This window comes from Sinohyriopsis cumingii, chromosome 8 (genome assembly GCF_028554795.1).
Source record: "Sinohyriopsis cumingii isolate HCF-2022 chromosome 8, ASM2855479v2, whole genome shotgun sequence".
NCBI classification, from domain to species: Eukaryota; Metazoa; Mollusca; class Bivalvia; order Unionida; family Unionidae; genus Sinohyriopsis; species Sinohyriopsis cumingii.
The window spans coordinates 52,675,999-52,694,697 of record NC_142968.1 but is presented as its reverse complement, the minus strand read 5'-3'; positions in this window follow the sequence as shown (position 1 = coordinate 52,694,697).

Sequence of the window (18,699 nt, the reverse complement as noted above, 5' to 3'; positions counted from 1 at the left end):
CTGTGAAGGTCATCAGCGACCTTCCATTCATAGTCCAAAAGCAGCGATGGGGTACAAATTGTCAAATCAATACACCTGTATGTACCAGTACCTGGGTGTAAATATGTCGGTGATTTGGTATTATATAGACACAAATCGTGTCTGGAAATGAAGTCCTCTATTTTGTGACCTCTGTCACTTATGTGATTTGAACCCCATAAAATGTTATGGGCATTAAAATCACCGAGTAGAATAAAGGGTGCGGGGAGTTGTTGAACAAGGTCGTCTAATTCATTTGTTACTAAATTGGTGTTTGGTGGTATGTAGATAGAACAAAAGGTAATCACCCGATGCAGAGTGACGCTCACAGCAGTGCTTGTAAATTTGTGTTTAGAGGGATGACGCTATGAGGGGCTCTGTTGTTCACAATAACAGAGACTCCTCCTGAGGCTCTGTCAACATTATGAGAGTAGTTGTTAAACAGGGAGTAGTTTTTAAGTGTGATGTTATCTATATCTTTCAAAAATGTTTCCTGAAGACATAGTACTGCAGGATCACGTTCGCTTAAGAGCAAAAGAATATCATTGTAGTTGGCTTTAAGTCCTCTACAGTTCCATTGTATGATGGTGTTCTTCATTACAAGTTTATATTGAAGATTCTGGAGCTAGGTTAGACCTTTCGCGGAGGCAATGTCTTTGGTTATTTATCTGGAGGAAGTACGGGGGTGAATTTTTTGTTGTTAGGTCTGGAGCCACCTTGAGGACATGGAGCAGATTCTTCTGCATCCATATCCTCAAAGTCTCCAAACCTATTGTGCAGTTTTATTGGGTCATCAGGTCCTTTTTGCTGCCTATTTCCTGTCGACTTTTTCTTACTGTTTGGTGATTTTGATGGTGGAGGATTGTTGAACGTTGTTTGCGTCGATGTTGAGTTTTTTGGGGGTTTGTAATGTGATATGTTCGAGACGGAAGGGGATTCAGGTGGGTCTGTTTGGGTTTGGGCGTCTTTCGTTGCTTTTTGATTGCTCTTTACTATGGTTGAGAAGGATGGGCCGGGGAGTGATGTTCTATTTTGTACAAGCTTCCTGGCCTCTGGATACGGGATGTTGGATGTGTATTTGATCCTTTGGATTTCCTTCTCCTGTTTCCATATATCGCAATCTTTTGAATTTGCATGGTGTTCCTTGCCGCAGTTGAGGCAATGCGGAGTGGCTTTGCACTCGGATTCCCGATGAGAAGGGTCTCCACATCGTCCACATACTTGGTTTCTGGAACAGCGGTCTTCATGATGACCGTATTTTTGACATTTGTAGCATCGGAGGGGATTTGGTATGTATACCTCAACCCTAACTTGTAAGAACCCAACTTTGACAACTTTAGGTACCGTTGGTCTGTTGAAGGTGAGTATAATGGTGTTGGTGTCTTGCAGATCGTTGTTTCGTTTGATACGAATCCTACGAACTGCAGTGACACCTTCACTTTTCATCCCCTCTACGATGTCTTTGTCGCTGACTCCAGCCAAGTCACGGCAACGAATGACACCTTTTGATGTATTTAGAGATGTGTGTGCGAAACAAGTCACTGGGATGTCATGAAATACTTGAATTTTTTTAATGTTCTCAGTGTGTGCTTTACGTTCGCACTCCACAAGCAGACCACCTGATTTAATCTTTTTAACGCTTTTTGGTTTGCCGACTAATCCAAGTATAGTCTTTTCGATTATAAATGGCGATAGTGCGGCTAGGGGTTTGGTTTCATCTTTTGATTTGATGACCATGAAGCGAGGAAACGATTCCACACTACATGGTTCATCATCTGAGTCAGTTCCCGTTTTGGTACGCTTATTTTGATTTTTTTGATTTTCCATTTTGGCTTGAATAAAAATTCAGCACCCGTGCTCCCCACCCACCAAGGAGCCCAACAAGGGGACACTTTTCAAGTGTCAGGGATACACAGATGCCATACTCAGTTGATAAAATTACCTTTGATTGACCCTGAAGTCGCCAATTTCTAAGGTCGGTAAAATTACCCCCCGATTGACCCGTTAAGCCACCGCCTTCTAGGAAGTCTTCTAAGACTTGGAAAAGGGAAAGATAAAGGAAGAGAATTTAGGGGCAACGGTGGTATCAAGAGAGATACAAGGAGACAGATAAAGAAGGTGAGAGAGTAAATAAAGACCTCCTAGGGCTCGGCGTGACCAGCCGATTTGTCGGAACCGGGCCCATCCCGACCACCCGTCTAAGAGAAGTAGAGGCCAAAGTAGTGTGTTGCAGGGAAAGCCTCTGCTCAACTACCAGGATCCTTTCCTCCTCCGACACGGGACGCAACCCACGGCAAACAGGTTGCCTCTACTTAGTCGCCTTTTACGACACGTAGCGAGGCACGTCGGGCCAATTCTACAACCCCGGACCCGCAGGGGGAAATATATGGGTATGAGGAAAGTACTAAGCTTAAATCCTAATTAAGTAACATGATAGATCAACACCTTTGTAGCCCCAATTATACCGTGCACTACAGTCATTATCGACTAGAGCGAATATGAATTTCAAAGAATCGACGTAAACATAAGAATATGAATATCATTATATTAAGTGAACAATTATCACGGAAAGCTCAAATATTCTGTACATTACCAAAACTATTAGGGTGGAGAAGAACTTTAAATGGAGAGAAAACGAAATTTAGGAAAACACACTCTCTGAAAATTTGAAAACGATTTCATAGCAATGGATCTTGCATAACGCTTGATAACAAATTAATCGCTGAATGAAGATAATGAGTGTCAAGGGAAAACGCTGAAACAGAAAACGTTAGAATTGTTGGTGAAGGCAATGAAATTGTCAGTTATAAAAGCAGACTTAAAATAGCTTTTTTTTAATGAAGATGGGTTCAGTTTGGAGACTTAAGGTAAAAGGCATTTATTAGTGATTGATTATGTATTTATTTTTTGCTGACATTTTGCCACCGAACTGAGACTGTATAGGACGCTTAGACTTTACGCGCCTTGTTCTCCTGCCTATAACGGTACACGCACCAACAGGCGATCGTTGGAAAAGTAACAAACGCTCAAGAAAACACATGCGGTAGCTGTCAGGAATATCCTTATAACAAAAAGTATTTTACTCATACTTTAGAACACAACAAACCTTTTGACTTGAAGATATAATTTATATTTCGAAATATACGTTTAAAACGCGTTATGAAGCAGCAATATATGTATCAAATGATCTCGAAATCACAGTTGCATCGACAATGATGGTAATGATTATGAACATCACACATATTATTTCTGATCTTATATTTTTGCTCACCATCAAGTATTAGGGAGATGATATGTCCATCATTGCCTTCATCCCATAAATACATAAATAAATAATGTACTCACACTAGACTAGCAACGCGCAACAGGACATTCACGATCAACAACCTGAATGTTCCTGACATATGATTTAGAGTTAATACGGTAAAATCCAGATAATAATGATATCAAGCAAGAGCTTCGATTTTACTCAATTTGGTTGCAATTTGGGAAGCTTTCATGTAAAGGAATGATGTCTCGAATATCGGTAGATGTGACGTATCAGTAGTAGTAGTGTAGGATTTTACCAATAGTCACATGTTCTAATGATAACATGCAACAGACAATGCGTCCTGAATTTCCTTCTCTCAGTTCGTCCATGTTCATACCATGAGGTGCAGGTGGTTGGGTTGTACGTTTTCCAATGTGGCATGGCAAAATCCGAGTATCACAGAAACAAAGGGAATGTGACAGTAAGAGGATATTATTTGAAAGTCACACACACACACAATCACATACACACACACACACACACACACACACACAAACACACACACACATATACGTACATACATACATACATACTGGGTCCCGGTTGGTGGAGTCTTCTAAAGTTCTCGCATTCATATAGCATTCCATCTCACTTCCTTCCTCATGTGTCTTAGTCTCAAAGTCGGCTAGTGTGGGTGGGTGAGAAAGCTGCCAGTAGCTTCCATTGGGTCAGTGGTTCTTACCGGGGCTTATCGGGTTGTTCCTCCACTAGTTATAATGGCCACCGATCTACTTGCTCCCAAACTACCATCTCAGCTACACTCTTCCTATTGAAATTGGAATTCCTCTGCACATGGAAGGATCCAAAATCAATCTTGCAAATGTTTCAAAACAATCTTCTCACAAGTTACAATCTCACATACAAAAGCTGTCCAACAATATTCTGTTCCTGGCGAATTCAAAGAGTCTTTAACAAATGCTGATATTTTCACTATTAATTCATTGAAATCATAGTCTCTAATTGTGGATGTGCTTCACGGTATGCAGAAGGTTGAACGGATACAAAGGCTTCGAGCTGCCCGTGCAATAATCCGAAGGAGCATCTCGAGCTGTTTACAGGACATATCCTCCATCTGCTGAAATTGCCACTATACTCAGATCTTTGTACTACAATGAAATATACAAAAAACACAAATTGTATCATGTTTTCTGATTCCTTTCCTTTCTACATGGCTTGCAAAGTCATAAAACTTTGAGAACTGGTTAATACCTTAAACCTTTTAAAGAGATCATTTACTCACGCAATATGGGAAAAGGTGTCTTGTATAGTCTGCTTCTAAGACACATTGGTATTAAGGCTAACAATAGGGCAGATAAGCTGGTCATACGTGTTCTGTTGCCACCCATTTCCAAACTAAAGATTTCATAAACTGGTCTCACATATACAGTTCAGCACGTTCTTCATGTTTGGTGCAATACTTTTTCGGTACGTAAACTCCACAAAACAGATATGGGACCTCAAAGCTATCTTTGTAGAAAGGCATCTCTCATATACAAAAATTGCAGAAATGTTTAAAAGTGGTATTGTGCCATTTAAGGATCATACACACATACCAGACTCGTGAATACCTACTGAAGGGTGATTGTTGAGTAGAGTGCATACCTTGTAAACTGGCAGTTAAACACATTATTTGTGAGTGCGTCCGAATATTGTTTTGTATGTGAAACTGATGAACAACATGATGAGCATGTAACGCCAGACATAATTTTAGATGTTTGAAGAGACAGTGACAGGTTTTCACTTATATATATATATATATATATATATATATATATATATATATATATATATATATATATATATATATATATAACAGTTTTAACTTCCTTACCTTATAACTTAAATAATTCAGTAACTTGTTCTTTTATTTATTTGGAAGGCTTTATTAATCTTGCGCCCAGAAATGGCGTTAAACACTCCCCGCAAACCCTCCAGCAAAATACATACATGCATACATACATACATACATACATACATACATACATACATACATACATACATACATACATACATAAACATGCACATATATATCACTGCAGAATGTTTATCTATACGTTATAAATACTGACAACGTTATTTGCTATAAATCTGATTTATTAAGTGTGTCGTCGGTTTTCATTCGGCCATTGCTAACATGGTAACTTCACCTTTTTATCGTTGGAATTGAAACTAGATTAGCTCGATATACGCGAAGACCGTTTTGACAATAATCACCTGATATTATTTGATTCATGCAATGCCACCTGTCCATGTCGGCAGCGGGAGTTATCGTATCTCATGTGTGGTATATCGGTAGGTATTCAATTAACACAATAAATAAATCCTTTTCGCACGAAAGGGAATTATATCACTTATTTTTTAAATTATATTTATCTAACACAAGACCACTTCTTAAATGACGTGATAGCGACTTGAGAATGTTCCTTGCTACAACAGTGTAGTGATCGCCGAGGTTTTAGTGATGCGTGCGCAAAATCACTGACCTCGGGTTAGCCGAGCTGAGTTTAATTCTAGACCTGATATTTTACTGTAATGTGTTTGCACATACGTTACAAATATATGGGTGATTGTATTGTTCATGCTTCCGTGTGTCGATTGAAATATTAAAGATTAGAATTTATTCTCGTAGGAACGCTCCAGTGACCTAAGTTGTGAGAACGTATGCCTCGGATGCAATAGGTCACGGGTTTGAACCCGTCCGAGTCATTCCAAATACTTTTTAAAACTGATTCTAGCAACTGCCTTGCTTGGCGCTCAGCACTATGAGGTTGGTGTTAGAACTGGTCGGCCTGGTGTCAGTATAATGTGACTAGGTGTGGACATGATGCCACATGTCTACGGCAAGATACGCGCCACTCTGCATAATAGCTATGACTCAGATTGTTAAACCTGCATTAAAAATCCTCAAAACACACAGACGCACATACACACTTGTTCTTTTTGAATAAATTAAGCGTGCATGTGTGCAAGTAACTACTTAACTACTTGCCGTATTTTCTCTTATTTGTTATGAGTTATGCATAAGCATCTCTGACATTCAACGTGCTGCATAAATAACTGGTACCCGCAAACGTCATGTAACTAATGAATACATTAACACTCATTATAATTGCACTGATATGCGTTTGTATTTGACTTGATCATGGGAAGGAGTGTATAGATCATTACGTTTAGGTTTCCTGTACTGTTCACATTTTAGCCTATTATTTAAATCATGTATATCACCATCACTATGAATGACGCATATAGAGAAAAAAGCAGATTGATTGAATATTGAGCCATTATACCTCGCTCTCTCAGTATTTCATTCAAGTAGTCAAATGTATTGACTTGCTTTCATTGAAGACTTAGTTTATCTCTGGTATTGTTCTATTGTTATTGTCGTGTCCGATATATGGCTGATTAGCTCCATTGTGATAAATAATTTAAACCGATATGTTTACCATACCTTCTGCTGCAGCCATTCTCATATATATATATATATATATATATATATATATATATATATATATATATATATATATATATATATATATATATATATATATATATATATATATGCTGGGCTATTAAACAAAATTTAATACAGATGTCGGTTTTCAATATAACAGGTTTCAAACGATATTTGAAATCACTGAATATCATCCAAATACTAAAATAGTGTCTGATTCATTTTGTGGATGTACTAGATAATAGTTTGATTACCTCTTATCTCACATACAAGTTATACATGATCGGATTTCTTTACTGTTTAAACATACAGGTTGACAAGATTTTTATACACTCCTGAACATTTTAGATGGATAACATATGACATTTGTTTGAAAAGTATATATTGCAGCTTATATGTTTTCAGCGAAAGTTCACGGAGCATACTTAAAGCTATTATTTCCAAAATTACGTGGTATGGATTTAGCTTCTAAAATAAGCAAAACACCTTTTCTATCATCGCGGTATTACGACCGGTTTATATTGACATTGTTTTATGGACGTGTATGTCCCGCTTCTAATCAGTAATTACCTCGCTGACATCAGGATACTCCACCCAGGATTCAGTGGCAAATCCCGGCTTTATTTTTATCTTAATAGTATTTATTATATCTAAAAAAATCTAAGCGTCCAGTCACGAATCAGAGTAATGCATGAGAAATCTATTACTTTCCGATCTTCAGCTATATTACTGACATTCAATCGGTTAACCTCACCCGTTTTAAAATGTTAAAAACGTGTAATGACACTGAATAAACAAAGTTAACGCAATCAGCAAAGACTAGCAAAATGAAATAATTTCCATTTCATTGATGTCATCGGATGCAAAGTATAGACTTTGTGGTTATAAAAATGAAAATTATCGATTTCAGTAGATGATTTCATACCTCACTGTTTATTAAACACACACAACATAGCCTCGTTGTTGGTTGTATGCCGTATAATTGTCACTTAAATTCATTATCTTTTCAATTATATTTCAAACATTCAACATCAACACGTTTTCGTTGCCACCATGTGCAGCAATGCCATCATTGGCTTCATTCAGGTACATATGGAGGATGCACATTCAGAAATTAAATCATTGTTTCATTTTTGTGAATAATGTAATCAAAGAACACTGTATTTGAGTTTACCTAAAAGAACGTATAACCCAGAACAAAAAGGAATTATTTGCAATGAAATTAATCGTTGCTCAAATAGGTTAATACAAAATAGGTTTATTTATCTGGGAAAGAAAATATTTTAATATATCTTTCCTGCTTTGCACCGTAATTGCTACAAGTTGTCACCAATAGTGTCAACATCATTAATTTACTGAGTTAAATATTTGCCACATAAATGTCCATATGATATCAGGTAGTCATTGTTTAAGAGCTGGATTGTTTAGATTGAAATGTGTTTGATAAATTATGCCAGTCGAAGAAGATTTTGATATTTCAATTAAAGGTTTAAAAACATATTGTATGCAATAGTATGGGCATAGTTTAATATTGCATAGTACATTTAGTTGATAATTTTTTTTCGAGACATATTGTCACGTTATAAGCATAACATGTTAACAATATTTACTAATGTTTACATTCTGCTTTTGTCATGCAAAATCATGTGGACTCTCAAGTAGTTGACTGTGAACTGGCTATGTGAGAAAATATAATGATTTATTGTTATGTATTGATTATAAATTAGTTGATAAACTAATTGAATAGTTGCTCTAATAGGCTATGCTTCGTGCTTCTTTCTCTTTCCTCTAAGATGCATTCCAGGATTCGACGTTGATGATTAGATTTAGCCGCTTTGCTTTTGTTGTACATTCGTTGTTAACTCAAACTTTTTATATCACTGGATGATGTTGCCATCCGGAATACATCTCTGAAGACTCTGAAGAAGTAATTTTATGGTTTGAGCAAATAAATAATAACATATAAAGTGAGAGATTTTCAGTTGTATTTTCATACATACAAACATGAGACAGGCGTTTTACACTCTTTGATTCTACAACCCACCACAAATCAATAGTTTAGCTTATGTAATAAGTTAAAGAACGAGACTCGTCTTTGAATATAATGATGAGATATCTTGGCCAATTGCTGATCTCGTGCAATTTTCATGTCAGTTCTACGGTTTGATATACTCAACAAATAAGAAACATAACTAAAATAATCCTTGTCATCGGAAGTGTCATTTCGGTTCATTTAGTGACAAAAGTAACAGTCACTTAAACTGTATCTCATTTTGTTTACTTTTGTGTGGTAATTATTGTCTAGTTGTGACATTTACTACAAGCTATTTAATGCTAAAAAAATAGTAAAGCAGTAAACATATTGCCCTTGCAGATTTAGGCTGAAAGTATCCTGAAACGTTAGATGAAGTCAGTAAAACCCTTATGATGTGAGCACTGAGTGAAACTAGACTGGAGTACCATTAATGGCATGCAATATACCTACTATCCATTTCATTGTCCTCTGTGCACTAGTAAGGTATGGTGTATGGTAGACTCCTGATAAATGGGTCTCAATGACTTTCAAATTTTCTTAGTGTATGTGGCCTTGAACTATTCTAAGTATTCAGAAATCATTTTCTTTTTAGACTTTTCATGACCGTGACCTCTGAACTTTGTATCGTAGAACCAACTGTAACAGGATGAACTGTGTTGGATCAGATTATTACAATGAAGGCACTAAGAATGATAACGAAAATACGATATTTAGTTATATATGATTAGATATCTAAAAACCCTACACCAAGCTCGTGCGCATAAGTTCCAATAATGCGCATCGAGTTAAATAACTGATATAATAAAAAAATGATACGGTTCCTAACTGGAATCAATCGTAAGATATAATCAATATGAATTGTCAACAATAATAAATGAAATGAAATTAAACAAAACTTAAACGCAAAATTAGAAACAAGCACCCAAACAATGAATTCAAAACAATAAGGATTTGCTCAAGTAGTGATAACTGATTTTATATCAACAATGACATGTTTTCACTTAACTAGTGATAAATGAGTTCATGTAATTTGGGACAGATATTTTGCGATGTCAAATTTACAACCACAATATATTTTGAGTCCCACCACTCTTCTGGGTGGTCAAGAGCCACCATGAATTGTCAGCCCATCTCGGTCTGCGCAAGGATCCGCGCAACATCTTTTGTTCCCTGCAGACCCATTGGTTCCAAAGCTGTGTTCCCTCCAACTCTTCATCTGGACCAACATCACCACCAACAGCAGCACATCAGGTACATACAAACCCAAATTAGCACCTTGACTAAAACAACACCTTCTGTATGGTGATAAACACATCAAAGATTCAGAACACTTTGGTGGCCTAGTGGATAGAGCATCCGGCTCGGATGTGGGATGTCGTGGTTTGATTTCCGGCCGAGTAATATCAAAGACTTTTAAAAAATGGTACTAACAGCTGCCTCGTTTCACGCTCAGTATCAATAGGTTAGTGCTAGGACTCGTTGGCCTGGTGTCAAAATAATGTGACAGGATGGAACATCTTGCTACTTGTCTGCAGCATAATGCACCAGTGCTAAGATATCACTATAAACTGCCACACTGCAGACATCATAGCGATATGACTAAAAAATTGCTAAAGCTACGTTAAAAGTCCAAATCACACACGCACAGAGAGATTCTGCATAGCTCTGTCACTATCGCTCTAACACTTCCTCACCCCATTCACTCCTTCCAGCCCTTCACCCATTTCAGCTTTACATCTGGAGATATTGCGCCGTAAATTGGACCAATCGCTGACAAGAGTTTTCGTAACGTCAAGTTAGAATCTACTATGAGCCTTAAGTACATTGGCTGTTTCTGCGCTCAAGGTACATCAGATATCCCATCGTAAATACTTTGAGAGGCCAACAGAACAGCCGTAGCAAAACGGAGGCAGGCCAGGAAATCCCGAACCAGTAACCCCACGATCAGCGTTGTTACCATCCCATGCCACAGAACATTCGGAGCGCACATCCGCCGCCTACGCACCCACATACCATTTGTCCCCGATAAAACACTGGATGACTAAAGTCTTCCTCATCGACTTAATGGACGAACTACACTTTGCTCGTGCAGAATGGACTGAACCGAACTCACTGCGGATTAATGTACGATATCCCTAAACCATTTTCAGGTATTGCTCTACACAAAAACGAAACCCCCGAGTACATTGTATTTCAAATATATGTAAACAATATGTATACACATTTCCGTTACACATCTTGTGCTAGTCAGGGAAGTACTGGATTTTCCGAAATAGAATGATTTTGATATTTCACAAGACTAAATTATCAATTTTACTTGCTTTTGTTTTTCAATGAGGAAAATTTCTCAACATACATGATAAACAAAGATGGTATTCTGCTATGTTGTCAACTGGATGTTACTACTGTAGGAACACATTGCCCTGTCATGATGGAATATTATGTTTCAATCCCACTATGAGCTTTTCTGTTTATATTTTTTTCCAAGTATGTGCTTCCTTACTTTGAATTAAGAAAGAGATTTGTCATTCATATTTTCTCTGGAAATATACACTACAGATTGCAAACCATAAATGGTAAATAGATGATATGTCCATAAGAATCTGCTACTTCATTTTGTTATACACTTTATCTAGCTAATAAAACAAGGGTATATGCACAAAAACCCATTGACCACTATTTTCACTCACCTGCTGAAGTAGATTGTTCATTTATTGCAAGCAAATATTATCAATATATTTCCTGAGGTACAAGGCATCCACGTTTGGGACAAGGACCATGTTATTCAAGAAACGTTAGTCAGTAAAAAAAAACAACAAAAAAACCCTTTAAACCCAAGTGATATTGCACTATGACATAAACATTTATATTGTTTGTTATGACCCCAAAGGTGAGCCATTCACAAATACTGGTAACTGATGATAGTAGGCGATTGAAACTATTTTTCTGGTATCATTTTGTCTTCTGATCTTGGCCTACAATCAGTGAAGTTTCTTCTTATACAAAGTTCAAGGTATCCATGGAGTTGATTACTTATAAATGGTGGGCAAGTCTAGTTATTGTTTAGAAAACATGTTTCATCTTTAAATCCCAATAACCTGTTGACTCCAACACTGATAAGTTTCTTCCTTATCCTAAGTTAAAGTCATCCAAAATGTTTGGTAACTATAGATGGTGGACAATTCTAGTTATTATTCGGAAACAAAATTGGTAATAGATCTGAAGGGAAACTGACATAACATTCTCTATCTTACGATGCAAATACTCCACTAGTATTATAATATTGCTGAAGAATATCTGGCTAGAGTGGATAAGATTTCAGCTGTGTATGTCTATAAGCTGATTTAAAATTGGTGTAATATTTTGAATGCTATAAATGGACAGTGTGTACCTAACGAGTATTTAATTAGAAGGCAATGAGTAATAATTACTTGTTTTAGCCAAAATGTCTGACAAAAAGAATGCTAAAGCGGTAAAAGATGAATTAAGGAGTGAGGAATAAACCATTGTGAAGAAAGGAAGGCACATCTGTCATGGTATACTTTTTATGAATGATATTATGATTTTTTTCTGCTTATTATGCTGGAGAACAAAGTCTGAGCCACGTAAAACAATATTTAAAGAAACAAAAGATGAACAATAATAATCATTTCACCAGTGGGTATCCAGGTAATTACACTTCTGAGCTCATAAAATGTAAGGCTCTTTTCCTGAGTAAATGAGCCACATGTACAGAATAAATATCAATTGTATCATTTTGTATCATTGTACACTTGATACTGCTTTAACTGTTTTGTATATTATGTTCCTGGACACAATATTAGGGAAACTAATGCTGAATGTGCCATTTGGTCTGTCTGATTTAGCAATGAACAATCTTGTTAGTTCTGGTTTGATGTTCAATGACATTAATATAAATTTTGTTTCTTCGTGTACTCTATATCTATCACACAAAATTAAATTTATGGCACAGTTATTAAGATACTATACCCTGCTCATTTACTTGGCTGCCCTAATGTCATATTTACAGAGCAGTTGACGGTAACAGTGGAATGAATATGAAGCTGCAATATTTCAAAGTGTAAATTTAGTCTCTTATAGTAACTTCAAAATTTGAAATATAAAAGAACAGTGTTGTCTTTACTAGACCCCATCACTTCTATCCTACTTTTTTTACATCATGAACTATAGAATGATAACTGTAACCATTAACATTGGTCATACGGAATATCCTCTCCGGAAATTTGGATAGATGAGCGAATAAGTAATTAACAATCTCAAGGAATTAATTTTAAGAAACCAATAAATATGTTGAGTTTTTATTCATAAAAATGTTACATTGTGTAGTAGATTTCTCAATTATCTTATCCTTATTAAAACATTACACATTACACACTAACATATCACCAAATTTTGTAACGCAGGATGACTGAATTTGAAATCTGCACAATGCATTTGGTCTGAAATTAATGAAAACGTTTTTGTAAAGCATTCTTACATTTTCTAAGAGCTGTCCTAAAAGGTTATTGACCCAGCAAAATATATCAAAACTTTGCAGGTTGGCATATTTGAATTGTATACAAATATCTTCAGAATCTTTGGATATACCCGATCTCAAAGATGTGATTAGATTCACAGAATCAGTCATTAGGTCTGTGACAGAAACAGTGTTACCTTCACACTGAAGTTGTCAAAATAGATATATAACACTTTGCTTATCTGCTTCTTTCCACTGATGTTTAAATACTGTCCATTTCAACAAATTAATGTGTTTCAGAGACCAATCATTGCCTATGATCCTCAAAAAACTGTCAGTCTTGACAGGTTAAATACATGTAATGACCAATATAGATGGTTACTATGCATTTGGACTGAGTACTTCATAACAAATTTATAAATATCTAAACCCAGAAATCAAGAACAAGTAATTAGCATGAAACCTTGACCTCTCCAGTACAAGTTTTTCTAATACGTAAGGAAAGACAAGTATATTTTAAAACCCCACTTTTTCTAGACAACAACGGATGAATTGTAACGGACAATTTTAACAACTTGTTCAAAAACATTAAATCACACATAAGCCAGATTGAATCACTAAACTTCAAAAATGGAGCAGTCAACCATATTGGAACTAATGCAATATATTCTGTCTGAAAAATCTAATTATAACTGACTCATTCAAGATGATTTAGGATTGAATCATTTACGTTTTATATAAATGGACCAGTTGACATATTAAATTGTGTTCATACAAATATAAAATCCTTTGTCCTATAAATATATGTGAATAATGGATTTTAGTAATAGGATATTAGACCTTAAAAAAGTAAATAAATTGATGAAAGATAATAAATTGATGACAAACCTTCAAAACAAAAACAAAAATAATTTTAAATTCAGTACTCAAACATTCATGCAATAGTGAAGTATAAAAAATCTCCCTTACAGTATCAAACCATGTGTATACATATGAATAAAACAAAAAATGAATGAAAATCAAAAAGATAAAATCATGTTGAAAAACCAATGGAGCTAAATAGATCAATACATACAAGGCAGTGACTATGTCATTTGTACAATCGGTACATGGTTAATGCTCTGTTTTGGAATACTACATCCTGATACACAACAATATATGGAGGAAAAAAAGGAACTAGAAAGGTGTTATTAGATGTTATTTTGATGAAGACTGCAAACTTTGATGAACAATCAATTGATTGGGCAAATATAAACACTCAGGATTGGTCTGTCATGTGTAACCACTGAATAAGGGCTGTTCCACTTAAGCATAATGGTACCCAGGGAAGGCAGTTATTTAAAAATATATACTTGTGTACTTTGATTTTGCAGTGTTCATCTTAAAATGAAAAGAAAATTCTAAATTACATCTATGGATGAGAACCAAACATTGACAATGCCTTCCCTGGGTCTCACATATGTTTTTCTCTAAAAGCCCTTAGGATTTATTAAGGTTATCATGGAAGCAGTCAAGGACATTGACATGATAATTGATTCACTCTTTTCTCATTTAAATATATAAGATAAGATAAGATGTATTTAATGTTGGCATGGTTTAAAACAACAATTCAAAATAAACTCTAAGGAGTTTGTACTGACATTACATAAAATAGATGAGCATTACAACAAACATGAACAGCAAGACACCCAAATATATCAGAATACATAAAATAAAGAATTGGATACCACACACATCACATGAATACAGACACTAGCAAACAAATAACTTTAAAATTTAGTGAGTACATGTGAATTTAGTATATAGAATCAATTACAAACATAATCTAACATTCTTTATTTTAAAACATAATATTTGAAGAAAGGAAATTTAAAATAAATGTAGAAGCATCTTATTTGGATATACATATATCATGACTACAATAAAATGCAATTAAAATAGAAATTTAAGAACAATTTTAACTTAACAAAGACTTATTGCATTAATATGTGTTACATACTGTAACAACTATCAGGCATTTACCAAAATTTTCACTGATCGATATTGCAATATTTATGGAATTTACTGAGAAAATATCTTTTGGTAAAGAAAACCCTACATGTAGCATATCTAATTAAATATTGCTAATTTCGTGACATCTCTTTCATATTTTGATGCAATAATCATCAATGTTAGACAATAAAATGAGTGATGTATCTTATTTTCATTTGCTGATTACAATTACGATTATTTAATGTTAAGTAAATAGTAGCCTATTTTTTTTCCTTTTCCATAAGATATAAATGTAATCTGCACATTATATACTAGATCACAAGTTAATCTGACATGCTAAAATTAAGGAAAAGTGTAACAGTCACATAGTAGGGACAGAAGGCATTTATTCCAACTCTGAATTTAGCATATGAAACGAATTACACAAGTTTGGTAACTGTATTGTCCAAGGATAGAACAAGTACTAGCATTTCTGAATAGGACAGAAGGTTTAATTTGCATTTGTTTTACTGATGTGGCCAATTTATAATGAAAACTAGGTAACAACAGAAGAGCCACATAGATGCTTCAAAGCTTGACACTTTTACTTTTTCTATGTATGTCACTATTCATTGGATCAGAATAATGGAATGATATGAAGCTGAATCCATGATTATAAAATCTGTCCATACAAAATAGCAATAAAAACAATCTTAAAAATATACTACTTAAGAAACAGAACAAGCTGTTTTAACCTTCTTTAGAATTATACAGCTTTAGTAGGTATATACAATCTGGAGTATAGTTGATGCAGTGGAATTGCCACACAGTCACTTATAAAAGGGAGATAACATCAAGCTATCATCAGAACCTCATCTTCAGAAAATCTTGTCCTCTCCTGTAAGTGAATAAAGTTGCACTCTGTTAAAATTAAGGCTTTGTATATTTGCAATGAACAAAGAATTTTGATTAATGTTTGTACAGGGTCTGACTAATCTTTTGCCAGAGCCTAGAAGCTACCATAATATTGGATCTGAGCTACTGTATGTTAAATTCATTAGCCTATTGGGCTACTACATGATATATATAAAAATTGTTCGACAACTTTTCAACATAAATGATTGATTTAAAAAGGTTATAAAGAAGAATTGTTAATTATTCATAACAAGCAAAAAAAATATTTTTTAACATAACAATGATATTAAAGAGCCACATGTAGGCAACAAAATTCGCACTGAGTTACTAAGTAATTTTGAAATTTATTGTACTATGCTGATATGATCAACAAATAAGAGATGGAAACAATGCATTCACACAGCAAAACAGTGAGATGAAAGACAAAATGACATTGCAGTAATATAATAATATAAAGTTATACTGTGATAAGAAAACAAAATAATCAAAAGACAAAAGAGCATATTGACAGAACAAAAAGATCACAAGACAAAATATGGAAATGACACTGTAATGTCACAACAAAAAGATCATAAGATATAATATGGAAATTACATTGTAATGATACAAAAAAAAAAAAAGAATCACAACAAAAATAGGGGAATGACATCATACTGACACAGCAAAGACTGACACAACAATCGATCAGCTGGACAATGACATGACCAGACAAACAATGGCAGGTAACCATAAGAGAAATATCCAGAAATATCAACAAATCTCAGAAGAAAACGAACTTTTCATCACCACTATCAGTACAATTTCATTATTATGCTAATCTTCTTCTGTAAAGAGTATGTGTTATATCTCCAAAATGGTATGGGGTCTCCAACATTTGCATCCATATTTTGATCAATCACTAGTAGTCCAGTGAAAAAAGACCAGATCTCCAACATTTTATAGATTGCAGTGATAAGAGTTGCAGCATAAAAGAGTCTGTATGCCTCAAGACATTAGAAATAATAATGTTACAAGCCACAATATTAGACACAATAATTCTGGTTCATCTCATCATTGAATCATTCTTCAGAAATGATAAATTCCTTCTGTTTATTGTATTTAAATAGGTATAAAGAAAGTCGATATCAGTAAAAAAAAAGAAATAACTGCACGTGACTTCTGTTTTGGAAAACATTTCCAAAATTTTAGTCCAATTTCCAATTGTAATTGTTTTTATTATTTAATCATCAATAGCTGTCTGAATATTTTATTTAATGACCTCATATTTTTAATGACATCAAGTCATATATTCACAATGATGAAAATTAATCTTGAGATATATGCTGATATTTAAACGTTTCATGATGCATAAAACTGACCTAGTTCATGGTGATTGATATATGTCAGACTACTTGAACTCACACTATATTGCCTACACTGCACACACCTTCAGGTTCAGACCATAATATTACATATGTTGCACTGAAAACTGCTGAATGAGTTGTGATAACTAGATTGCATGCTGGATATAAATATGGATTGGCAAATATGGATTCATATATACCGCATACTTCTATAGCAGAACATAAGTATCATTGGAATTGAAAATGTATGCATTAGACCTTCTTAGTCTTCCTGGAAACCCCAAGTGAGGTAGTTACTACACTAGACCATTCCGCAGAACCTCAGGGGAGGAAGCTAGTACATTTGAACCTTTAAACCCTCCTGAAAACACCAAGTGAGGGAGTTAATACATTGGGTCCTTCCTCAGAAGTTCATGGAAGGACATCTGACCCTTGATACCCTCTGAAGAACACCAGGGGAAAAAGTTAAATGAATAACAGCAAGCTTTGAAATATTTTACTTAAAAGTTTACAAATAAATGTACCAAACGTTTGATAACTAATATTCAGATAACTCACAAATCCATTTTGTAATGTGGCATTGGGCATGGAACCATTTTTAAAAATAGAAAATACCAGATGAAACCTTTATATATTGCTCATATTATCTTTAATAAATGGCAACTAATGCCCAGGAATTGATTCAACATCATCAAATCTACACATTTTAAAAAGATATTGTGTATATAACTTTGTTTGCAAAACAATTCTCTGTACATCGTAAATAAGGATATACAATGAAATTTTGTTAATTAAAAATGTCAGACATGCCTATGAATAGTGAAACTTCTATGGGTCATGATACTTGAATAAATAAATAACACTTATAAAATGATTGACAACTGAAATGGAGGGTTTTATTGAGCTATTTACACAGGTAGTTTTTCTTCAACAGCAACTGTTCATACAATTGAAATTTTCTTTATGTTCAACTGCATGCCGAATGTATGGCTCTCCCCTACCCCACCAGACCACTTGTCTCATCACGATTTAAATCCAAAAATATATCCCATTCCAGTCAGTGTGCTGAAACTGGTGCTCTCATAACACAGTATTCCACATCTCAGCGTTTATTCTTGCGTGCACTAAGCAATATGTGATCTCATCACCAGATCTGTTGATGTGAATAGATGAAAGCAT